The sequence below is a fragment of the Pundamilia nyererei genome, unplaced genomic scaffold, assembly GCF_000239375.1.
Source record: "Pundamilia nyererei isolate P.nyererei 1_Seehausen unplaced genomic scaffold, PunNye1.0 scaffold00051, whole genome shotgun sequence".
NCBI classification, from domain to species: Eukaryota; Metazoa; Chordata; class Actinopteri; order Cichliformes; family Cichlidae; genus Pundamilia; species Pundamilia nyererei.
Window position 1 is genome coordinate 2,740,943 of NW_005187452.1, and position 12,464 is coordinate 2,753,406.

Here is a 12,464-nt window from a genome sequence, read left to right on the forward strand (position 1 = left end):
TGAAAGCAAAATGAAAAATTGCAGGCTTTTATTTTGTAATGCTCATTAATGTGCCTGGTGATTTAAGCTGGAGTCGTTGTGGAAGTATTGAGATTACAGGGGCAGACGGACCTCAGCGTGAGGCAGACAGAGTTAACGGCACTGAGGGTATCAAGGGGCTTCCATGAGAATGTTTGGTATTTAGCTGTAGTTGTCCTGCTCCAGCTGGGGTCGACATCTTTGAGCTTTCCCCCCCACGTAGGTTCACATTTCACCCCAGTTTGCCCTGACAACAAGAACCCGATATCCACTTACAACATGTGGAACAACTGCTGCCGATCCCTCAACTTATATTCTTGTTCAGTTTTAACCAGAGTGGCCCCTGTAAAGTAAAACACCTAAATACTGTGTAGAGTTTCCTTTATTTGTCTCGCTCCCACATAGTTTGCTGGGTCCCATTTCCCAAATGGCTTAAATCAGTGGTTTAAATCCATCATTTAAATCATGGAGCACATAGAGCTCCATTTGACCACTTTGATTAAGTGGGTTGAACTGGTATAACATAATAACACACATAACTGATTGTTTTTACATTATTTCCCAGTTCTAAAGCCGCTAAGCAGTTCAGTTGGTTATTAAAAAGAAACTTGCTGGCACAGCTCCTCACTTTAGTGGCGTGGCAGGCCGTGGGTGATGTGAATGTCAGTAAGAAGGCTGACAAACATTGATGATTCAGAACTGTTGCCTGGATGAAATTAGCAGTTCAGACATCCACTTTCATGACGTTGACTTAATACATAGTTCTTCATTTATTACTATTGTGACATATGTGCAGCTGTCTTCTGGGGCTTTGGGGGAACTTCACTGAGTTTAAGACAATAACTCAGTCAAGGTCAAAGGGACTGTGTGTATATAACCTGAGAGGTGATGGAGACAGTCTAAGATGCATTCTAGAAAATGTGCCAGTCCTATAAGCTCAAGCTCAATTTATTCTATCTGCTGATTTTCAGTTCAGTGTTCAGTCAAAAAAAGTTTTTTTTTTTTTTAGTGTTTCCTGATTTGGAAATTTGGCTCATATGGTGCAGTTTTGTACATCAGTATCAACATCTGCATATTTGTCTGCTGGAGAGAGAAAGTTTCTCTCAGTCACTGGTGTATGAACATGTTTTTGTGACCCTACAAGTGGTTTAGAGATCTTTTGCTCTCCACTATACTGCTTAGTCAGTCAGATATTTCCATTTTTTCAGTGTGGGAAGAAGCAGTAGCATTAAATATGAGAATTATCAACTAGGTACATTTCCTTCTGTGTTATAAAATCAAAGCTGAATATTTTTTCCCAAGCCCTGGACTTTCAAAATATTTGAGCAGGTGGTGATTTTTGCGTCTTTTTTCTTCTTCTTTTCAGTTTCTGGTTTTAGCACATCAATGCTCGTCTGTTACTAAAAAGAAGAAGAAAAAAACAGGAAGAAAAAGAACCGTGTGAAACTAACACTACATCACCGAACCCGATCCATTTTGTAGTTTAACTGGGTACAGATATGACCAAACGGACTACAAAACGCTTGGGCCATTAATAATGACGCATTTCCTTTTTGCCCCACCGTAGGATTATCCCCCCGTCCCCTCCCCTCCCCATTTACGCACACACATACACACGGTACCTCTGCTGCTCACACACTGTTGGCCACTTGGAAATTTCCCCTCAACGCGCAGGATATTTTAGTGCTGAGGAGCGGGGCTGCCGGCTAATGTGCATCTTCTCAGGGCTGACTTGCCTGAAATGCCCCAGCAGAGGATTTGAAGGTAGGTTTACACCCCCCTCCCCTGTAATCGGTTTAATCTGGTGACCATCTCCCCCCCTGGCAGCAGCAGTTCTGCCTGACCTCTCCGACCAAGCTTTTTAATCAAACTGCATGCTGTGTGTGAGCGTGCGAGTCCCAGCCCCTCTCTCTGCTCTGTGGCTGCGCTGCATTTTTTTCTGAATGGATCTGCGGTCTTTCAGTCGCCGTGATGCTCATTTGAATTAACGAAACTTGTGGGGGTCCTTAATTGCTGACTTTTGTGGTTGCATCGCGTCGTTTTTTTGCTTTTTCTTTCTTGGGCGACTTGTACAGACCACATGGTTGCAGCAGGGGGTCGCCCGGTGAGTTTGGTTTTCTGTCTCTTATCTTTCCGTTTTCCCTTCTTTTGGCCTTTGAAGCCGCAGGATCGAGCGTGCGGTGAGTGCGGAGTCTAAAGAGTTCACGGAGCGGCTGGTATCCTAACTTGCATTGCACTGGCCGGAGAAAACCAACCTCCGCCATGTTTCCATGTCAGTCAAGCTGCCTCTCGTACGAGCAGGCAATTGTTTCCAACTTTTTAAATCATCGTTTTTCACGCGCTTGCGTCGGAAACGCACGCGTTAAAGGCTGCAACCTGTACGACGCCAGTTACAATCGCCCAATATCACATGGCTTGCAGGAGGAGGGGAGCACCTATGTTTGAGCTGTAGGCGTTATTGCCACCTTTTATCCGTGGCTGAGTGCACGTGATTGCCATTCTTCTGGCTAACCTGTGATGGAAAATGCGAACCGCGACATCTTGGAGTAATGTATGGCTCCACCACTGCAGCAGGTTGTATGGACTAAATGGTGAGGATGAGTGGCTCAGCTGCCACACCCCTTCATAGAAAGACGAGGCTGGTTATGTTTTTACACTGATCACATGTTGTTGTTATTATTAGTATAGCAGGGAATTTGGTGACGTCTCCAAATGTCTCCTCTTGTTTGGCGTGGGACTGAGCTGGGAGATCACCTGTGTGTGTGTATGCTAAGTTTGTGTGTGAGGAAGGATCAGTGCAGGCCATCGCTGCTAGTATTAGAATGAATGGACCTATCAGCAGCCTGGGAATTTCAGTGAGCCTGGTGTGTAGACTGTGACAGTTCTCATGAGATTGCTGGCCAGGTATGGAGGAAGAGTTGCCTGTAATGCAAAAGTACTCTCCTGAACACCCCCCCCCCCCTTAATACGCGCACACACACCTCCTTTGGATCCCCCCCACACTTCCCTTGAATTCCTCCACCCCCAAAAGCTGCCCAGACCTTGGCTTGTCAGAAGAAGACACATGACCTTATTGGCTGCAGGCTTGAGCGTGTGTGTAGTGCCTCGGGAGAATGCTCGCCTGTGACTGTTCTTTTAGGTATGTTGAACATGAGTCTGAGCGTTGAGATCCGGCTGACAGTAGGACAGCGTACCCCGTGGGGAATGCTCGGCAGATATCGGATATGTTTGCCCAGAAATCTATAGTTAATAAAGAGGCTTCAGCAAAAGAGAATGTCATCGCTCCACCTCAACTTGCCCTTTGTTAAAATCTGTCCTTTCAAAATGGCAGCTCTCGTCTAATGAGCCCAGCTTCTGTTTTCTCGTGCTTATCATTTATTCTTCTGTACATCTCTGAAAATGTCATTCTCCCGAGCCCCCGTACCTAGCTGTTACTATCTGCCGTCGCCGCTGCTTGGTATGCAGCTCTGGCACCGGCGACGACACCGATCATTTATTAAACTGGCCAAACTCACTCTGGCTTCCTTGACATAGAAGCAGCAATCAACAGCGTTTTCATTACATTAGCAACCGTGCTGACCTTTTGGAGAGTGTGTTTATGCATCCATTAGACTCTTAGTAGTTTTTCAAAGCGGAGTCCTGCACAAAAGCCCTTTTTTATTTTTCTTTCTTTCTGTTTTTTTCCCCCCCAGTGTAACTGTTCAGTTATTTGGTGCTGAAGTCAATGGAGATGGAGTGAGAATTGCAGAGATGTTCTTGATGAAGTATTTCATTCTGCATTTCAAAGTATCACACTTTCCCCCCCCCCCTTTTTTTTTTAAAGATTTCTCACATTAATAAATGCTGTATGTATAGGTTTAGCAGAAGTTTACAGCTGGAAGATTGCATGTAGTGTGATAATCATTTAGCTTGTCGATATCTGTTGGGGTTTTAACTTTCAATGGAAATGTGCTCCTGGCTTCAAGTCCAATCTGTGGGGTTACTCATCAGCTGCACATGGCTAGTTTATTGATTTTTCTCATTGTTCTGCATGAAATCGGGCCTCTGCTGTCACCTCTGACCACAGAGAGGAAGTAATGAGCAAACTGTAATGACACTTTAATGACACTGATAATGCAGCGGATTAGTTTGCGGTTGCCAAGCTCAGCCAGATATTTCTGCTGTGCTCTGTTGGCAGGGGGAAAAGGAACATACAGAAAGTGTTATTTTCATGGTCAGGGTCAGCAGTGTTGTTGTGTACAGCAAGCAAGTTCAAGTTTTCTATTGAGATTTTCTTTGAGAGACTGCAAGAAGGGGAAAAAACACTCTGCTTGTGAACTGTTTACCCTTTAAAAAAGTATTTTATGCAAAAGCTGCAAAGTGAACAGACTATTTGTAATGCAGGTGGAGGGAAAACAGTGAAAGTTGTGCAACGAAAGCTACATTCATCAAACGTAATACAGCTTAGGTTCAAAATTCTGAAGCAGCAGCTATCCCTTGATGCTCGTTCCAGAGTCGCTCTGAGGTAAACCAGCTCTGGTTGCTTTTAATGCTGCACTGACCTCGTGAAGCTCTGTCTCTACTCTTCGTTTGTTTCCCAGGGCAGCTCCCAGCTGGTCACCTGGAATTAATTTTGTTGTTTTTTTGTTTTTTTTAACGTGGCTCTCAGGGCCTGAAACAAATGTTTGGAGCTGGTTGCCAGATTGGTAACTAAGAATCGCTGTTTGGCTGAGAAAGCTGGCAAAGATAATTGGTGTAGTTTAAACTGTTTGAGTGACAATGTTCTTGTGTGGGTATGCAATTATAGATGATCATTGTATGAATTACTTGTCAGGGTGAAAAGGGGAGTGATGACCTCAAGCATGCCTAATCACATTTGCAGTTTGACTCATGTCACATTGATGCTGTTGATTTGTTTAACGATGACATTAAAGCTTTTACTCCTGAGCATGCACTGAGCAGGCTTAGTCAGAATAGTCTCATCTACGTTCAGCGTTCGTACTTGGATACACGGCGCCTGCTTGCCCTTGTTTAGGGACGTCTTGTTGGGCTATTTTACATCACCTGTTCCTCTCTTTTGCTACTTTGTTAGTTCAGCCTCTGAACAACTAGACTAGCAGACTTGTTTTATCAGTCGTGAATGGTTGATGGTCTAACTTTCCGTCGCTTAAATCAGGTTTTTGTTTGACTTCAGCATGTCAGTATGTGTGGTGGGTCTCTTTGGTGAAACTAACATTTTGACATTTATCTTTGTCCTTTATGTTCTTCAGCCTCAGTGATGGAAAAAAGCATAGCTGTAACTTTGGATTCAGCTAATGAATCTTTTCAATCCATGGGTGCAAACGTGCTCTTAAATATAACCCTTGAGATTTATTTAAAAAGAGTGTTTTGTTTTTGTTAAGCAAAAGCTATTCAGTGGTTTATACTCCCTACATATCTTTCTTTGAAGCTCTTTGCACTGTTACTGGTGGAGTCCAACATTCCTGCCTTGTATTCTAACAACCTGTGTATGCATAACTGCAGTGTGAGTTTGCATGGCTGCTCTGTAAGCAAATAAATCAGTTCTTCTGCTGTGTTTATGACAAATTAAATACTCGAGGAGCGCTTGCAGCCCACATTAAACCCCACCTGATGCTGTTGTGTAAATCAAAGTGTTAAATCAGATAGGCCTGACCCAGTGACAAGATTTACAACTTTAATGTTTCATGTCAGCTCACAGAGTTCATCTGAAAAGGCTCTGTAGGGCCATTTTCATGGAGGCAAGAGCTTCAACATGGCCGTATGGCTGACCTGCACACAGTAGAGGCAGAAGTGTCTGTTCCATTGTTATATTTCTTGTTCTGCGGTTCTGGCTACAACTGCAGAATTCCCTCTATGTATAATAATTATATAATAATTTTCAGTTCAATTTAAATCAGTTTTTTTTTCATGTGCTAAATAACAACAGCCGCCACCTTAAGGCGCTTTATATTTTAAAATAATGAACCAAAAATAATAAATAAATAAATAAATACAATTTTATTTATATAGCACCTTTCTAGACAGAATCACAAAGTGCTGCACATAAGATAACGAGTCATAAATTTTCTTTTTCTTTTTTTTTAAAAGGAAAAAAAAGAAAAGACATAGGGCTGTAGCAGATCAGAGGTGTAGGCTGGTGCCAGTCCGTGCACAGCTCTGTAAGTCAAGAGCAGGATCTTAAAATGGACTCTAAATTCAACAGGAAGCAGTGGAGATGAGATAGCAACGGTGTCACATGTGAATACTTAGAGGACTTTGTCAAAAGCCTAGCTGCAGACGATCCAGAGAACCTTTGCTTAGACACATAAACAGCGAGTTACAATAGTCCAAGCACGAGGAAATAAATGCATGTATAGCAATCTCCAGTTCAGAGCGAGATAAAATCGGGCTTAGCTTAGCCACATTTCTTAAATGATAAAAACAAGACCGAACCAGAGATTTCACATGACCATCCAATGTGAGGCTATGTCCACACGTACCCGGGTATTTTTGAAAACGCAGATTTTTCTATGCGTTTGCACCTTTCGTCCACACGTAAACGGCGTTTTTGGTCACTGAAAACGAAGATTTTTAAAAACTTACCACGTTATTGTTTCGGTGAAATTAATTTCTACAATACTGTTACTTCTACTCTCTGCGGTGTTTAAATGCTTACATATACACACAGTTACTGTCCCTCCACACATACGACTTGGTTCTGCTTCTATGCCCCAGTTTTGTTTACTTTTTCCCACCGAGGCTTCTAGACTTCTGATTGGCCAACATTTCTACACGGTTAGGAATATATCACCACCTGTTGCTTTGGCATGTTCCTAGCAGCGTTTTCCTTCATTTCTGCGTTTACGTGTGGACAGGATTATTTTTTAAAACGAAAACGGAAAATCTCCGTGGAATGTAAGCGTTTTGGGCCGTATCAATCAGGATGCACAACTCTGTGAAAACGACTGAAAACGCTAGTGTAGACGCGTTTTCACCGTTTTCAAATCTACCCGGGCTAGTGTGGACGTAGCCCGAGAGAGGACCAAGAGCTTTCACTATCTGCGATAAAAATCTGCCAGGAGCACATACGAGGACTTCGGTTTGCCCCTCGTTGAGGTGGAGGAAATTTTCAGCCATCCAACGTTCTAACAACCTGTGTTAGAACCGAGAAAACCTCAACAATCAGACAATCAGCAATTACTTGGCAACAGTGCGAAGGAAAAACTCCTTTTTTAACAGGAATAAACCTCTAGCAGAACCAGGGTCAGGGATGCACATGACCGATCAGGGTGAGAGGAGGAAGGCAGGACAATAGACACTGTGGATGATTAAATGCAGAGTGGTGTATGAACATCACTGTTCAGTGGGAAACCCCCAGTAGCCTAGTCCTGCTGCAGAGTAACCTGGGTAGGATTCAGGGTCACCTGGTCCAGCCCTAACTATATGCTTTAGCAAACAGTAAAGTTTGAAGCCTAATCTTAAAAATATAGAGAGAGTCTGTCTCCATAATCCAAACTAGGAGCCATCCTATAAACCACATGTAAGCCAGCATTCTGAGAGCAAAGTGCTTTGTTGGGGTGATGTGGTACTATGTAGTCTTTAAGATAAGACGGGCCTGACTATTCAAGACCTTGTATGTGAGGAGAAGGAGTTTGATTCTGGATTTAACAGGGAGAGGCAGAAAGATTAAAATACAAAGGGTTCTTTCTTTCAAACTTCAGTTTGTACAATTAAATGTCTCACATGCTGGGAAGCAAAAAAAAACTATGAATATTTTGGTGTTCTTTATGCCAGGATCTGACTGGAGACATTTTAATGAGTGTCTGGCCCAGTTCAAGTTAACAAAATCAGAGAATTTTACAGTTTGTTGTGCCCAACCTAGGCATGCATGGCCTTAAACGCAAGAGTGAAATCACAAGATTCCCATCAGAGAGGCTCCCTGTGCCTGTCTCCTTCTCATGTGCACTTTTTGGATAGTGTCAGATAGAGAAACGATTGGATAACTTTCGATTATCCTTCATTTATGAGGTAAGAACTGGCAGCAAGTGATTGGCTCATAACATATCGAAGTCTCAGTGCCAGGCTTTTTAATTCTTTAAAATGTCTGTGGGGAAAAAAAAGAATATTGTATTGCGACATTAAAAAATGAACAGTGTAAAGATTAATGCCCAGATATTAAAGAATACTACCAGTTGAACAAGCAAACAAGTGCACTGATTGTGATGTGTAACTTTAGGATGATGGTTACAGTTGGATGGATGCAGCAGAGGCTGCCTTCTTGGCACATCGTATCTACTTTCTGTTTTTTCCCACCTCCCACTGAGTTCTCGTTTGCCTGCCTCCCACTCACTTCACCATCCCATGTAGATTGCATCACAAATAGAAGCCAGTACCGTGACTGCCCACTGGTAACATGAAGAGCTATTTCTGCACAACTAGCCTTTCCTAATTGATTAGTTTTAAATACTCAGCATGACTCAAGGGCAGGACATGTTCACTGTGTGTGCGCGCCGAGGGGGTGGTGGTTTCTGTTTTGTCTAAAATTAAACATGAAGTATGTTTTAGGAGGAGCAAGCAGTCTGTCTGAGCAACTGTTGCCCTGCAGCAGGCTCCGTATGTGGCTCTGTACATTCTTTGATACGAGGCGGACGACCCTCAGTCTGGTTTAAAAATACAAAATTTTGGTCATGCCTTGCAGTTTGGAGCAGCGGTAGCCAGTATGGTTGTCATAGAGACGAGAGATGGAAACTCATGCTGCTTACTACGACAACAGGGTTTTAAACTGGAACAAATGAGTGCTATTGTGCCCAGAAATACATTTATATTTTGTCCCGAATCATACTTTCTAGCATTAAAGCATCTAATGTGGGCTTTTAACACAGGATATTCTTATTTGGCAACAGAGGAGCTGAGAATTTACTGTCCTGCCAAATTGATTTGTCAAATGTTCCACACCTGAAAGAACAGAGCTTCCAACCTCGACGCAGCAGTTATCTATCTCTGTCAAAACTAGAGATGGTCGATCCTTCAGCTGGAACACAGACGTTCTTATGCTGTCTGACAATCGCGTTCATAAATTCAGGAAATAATACCGTGTTGAATATGATGTAGCGCTCTCAAGGTGAAGTGTGGCAAAGTAATCCCGTTTCAGTTTAATACTTTGAAATGAACACCAGTCATTGCTGAATTCCAGTGCTGTTTTTTTGCTTTAAGTGCTTGTGATGGGGCTGTGTTGCAAGCTTTTGGATTATAATAATGAACTTTGGTTTTAGTGTGCATCTATTATGTTAATGAGCGCGAATGGTTGTCTGTGTCTGTGTGTTAGCCCTGCGACTGGACGGATGGATGTTTTTATCGCTTTATAAACCTATTTGTGCTGGCCTCCGCAATAGTCCCAGGTTTCCATGTGGTGCTTCGGGAAAATAACTTGCCTGCCCCAGGGTAGCTGTTCTGCTTGTAATCTAAACTCACTATGATGAAACACATGTCCTTTTAAGCTACATAAACATCTGTAAGACAGATCAGTGTTTCTTGGAACAAATCCAGGTTCTCTTTAAAACATCAGCTTGCAGTTTCAGGGCTTTTGGACAAAGTCAACCATCATCTCAATTTTTGGATGAAAGAGTATCTGCTCCGAAATGTGTTTCAGGTTACAGCTGAGCTCTTCAGCTATTACTGGACTGCATCTCTGGCAGAAATCCATGCTGCCGTAGTTGCCACCTCGAGGCTCATGCCTCTTAGTCACCAGGGCAGAAATGAAACCTAATCAGGTGTGTGGTACTCCTAGTTCACTGCAAACAGTGTAGATTGGCTGTTTTGTACAAAACCACATGTGGCCAGCCACCCTTGTGAACCATGTTAGTATGTAACATGCTGTAATTTTCACATTTCTCTTCAGCAAATCTTACATTGCTTTAGGCAGTAAAATTCAATCTTCATTTACCCTTCTCTTCTCTCTGCTTGGGGGTTGTTTGATTTGGCTGAAGTAACCAGAAAACGTAGTAGTTGCCTAAAGGTTGCAGGATCTTGTCTGTTAAATAGAGAATGTAATAGAGTCAGTCTGCAGTAGAAATTAAACTATGCAGCTATCTCTGTGCTACAGCAGTGGTTTAACTTTATGAATCGACTAATGAATCTTTGAAGTCGGGATTTGTACATGCGATGATGAATTTCTCAGAACTCTTTCAGATTATAGGGATTCTCTAAATGTTGTCTTTCTTAGTAATTGTTTTCTGATTACACATCTTATGCCCGTTTCTCTTGGATAACTTGCATGTAATAATTTAAACACTGAAAAACTCCAACTGCTGGTCAGTAAAGAGAATATTGGGCATTTACTACTTCACACTAGAAGTCTCGGTCTACTTATCAAAGGTTGTTGTCCTGTCTCTTTTAACCAACCCAAAACTTCAGATGCCGGACCATTGTCCAACAAAAAGAGCAAGAGTTTTGCTGTGGTGTAAGAAGACAACAGCATAAAGAAAGGAAAAATGCACTGCTGTGGTGGTATGCGAGCAGCATCTCCAGAATCCATTGGGAATCTAGCGAATCCACTGCCAGAAAATTAAAAATGGTGGATGAGCACATCATGATTTGATTGCTCTGCCAATGAAAACCTCAGACCCACCCTTCTATTTTAAAGATGAGGACATGTTTCTTCTGTCGCTTTGAAGCCGCCTGGGCAGCTGGGGAATAACGTCACGACGAAGTCATGGACAAATGGTGTTCTCGTTACTCGACATGAATGTTGTTTGTTGACAAATTTCAACATTCGTGTCACTCATCAAATTATTTCTGTCGCTGTGACGTAGCGCTTCGTGAAAAATAATCCTACTCTGGAATTCCCCCTGGAAGCTGTTGTGGAGCAGCTTGGAGCTTTGTTGCACAGGGGTGAGTGTTCATTCTGGGAGTACTGGAAATGTATTCCACCATCACCCGTTAGCTCCTCCCTAGCCCTCCTGCAGCCTGGGGAGGCTATTCTTGGTTTTCCCATAAGTATAAATTCTTGCTCTAAATGCTTTTCATGGGGAGTCACCTCTCTATATAAGGCCGCCCTACTGGCAGAGGGACCGAAATGGCTTCAGTGTTGCAGAGCAGAAAGAGCAAATGGTCTGGACGTGAAAATCATGAACTATGACAGTAAAACTTCACATCATTTACCTTTAACGGATCACATCAGACGTGGCTGTCTTTCTTTAGTGATGGTGAAAGGTGTATGTTTGTAGGCTGGGCACCTTTTCCAATGTAACATAATATAACATAAAATGAAACACCATATGTTCATGCAGATTTTCCCATATTAATTACTACATGGTCGCAGGCAGGCCTTAATGCTTTAAAACCATTATAGTTGCTATAAAAGAGAACTTTGAAAATCTTTGATGAAGGGCTTTGATAAAGTGTTGTTAAATGCATTTGTCTTATTTAGCCTAACATGGCTCCTTCACCACTTAGTTTATTACTATCAGTCCAAATAGAAATCAAATTACAAGGCGTTTGACTAGAAAGAACTGGATTATTCCTTTGAGCTTCTGTAGGTCAGTCTGCATTTTCTATAAAGGCTCCAGAACAGCTCCCATCAGTATCAGAGAGCAGAACACATACATTTTTAAACATCAGTTAAACACATGGTTGATTGCTAATGTGTTTTGTCAGCACTGAGTTGACTTTATCCTCTTGTTACCAACATGCCTCTCTTTAGTATGTTTATCCTTTCTTTCTCTTTTCCTTTTTTATCTTTGCAAAGTTTATGTTGTAGTATAGGTTATTTTTAAAATCTGGATGATGGGACGATGAGGCGTCTTGCTGAGGCTTCTCTCTAGCTGAATCCTTTTCTAACCTGGCCACTGCGGCCGGCACGTTGACTCATATTTGTGTCTAGAGTTGGTTGCTGGCCACTTTGGGTCACTGTGGTTTGGTTCTTTGTTTTAACTTCATGTTATTTTGTATACAAACCGAGTCCCAGCTATGTCAAAGGCATTTGCTCATCCTGTATTTTTTGCCACGATTTGCCTTATAGATTTGTTGATGTTAGTATGTTGTGGTAATTATGTTTACTGTCACTTGATATGCCAGTTGGAACCACCATCCTGCACCCTCCTGGTTCACATTAGCCCTAGACCTAACCTCTTCATCTAAAAAAAAATACTACAATGAATGCTATTTTTATTTTTTAAATGTCTTGTAATATCATCAAGTTTAATTGTGTTGTGAAAATCCGATAATCTGCGAGTCCTTTTTTGTAAAATCTGACTGGAGGCATATTTTGTGTTCGAACATTATACTAATATTCTTTTATAATTTTTTCCCTTCTTTGCTTTCCTCTTGGTATGATGCTTTTCCCCCCCAGATACTTTTGCATAGTATGTGTCTCGCTTTGCACCCCTCACAAACTTATCCAACCTGACGCTGCAAAATTCTGCAGATGGATGGCACCAGAAATAGCACTTTAAGTGGCTGTTAATGTA

The 12,464-nt window shown here is 42.1% G+C and overlaps 1 protein-coding gene across 4 annotated transcripts in view; it reads left to right on the top strand.

The window, feature by feature from the left end:
* Positions 1-1,624: 1,624 nt before the first annotated feature.
* Positions 1,625-12,464, top strand: part of tln2a (talin 2a) — a 104,349-nt gene continuing 93,509 nt past the window's right edge. For 2 of the 4 annotated variants that reach the window (XM_005733354.1, XM_005733356.1), the window contains exon 1: positions 1,625-1,782. The gene's annotated coding sequence lies outside the window, so the exon portion shown is untranslated. Of the gene's footprint in view, positions 1,783-1,889; positions 2,123-2,501; positions 2,610-12,464 lie in introns of those variants that run through there. The other 2 variants (XM_005733355.1, XM_013910900.1) reach the window with 2 other exon arrangements.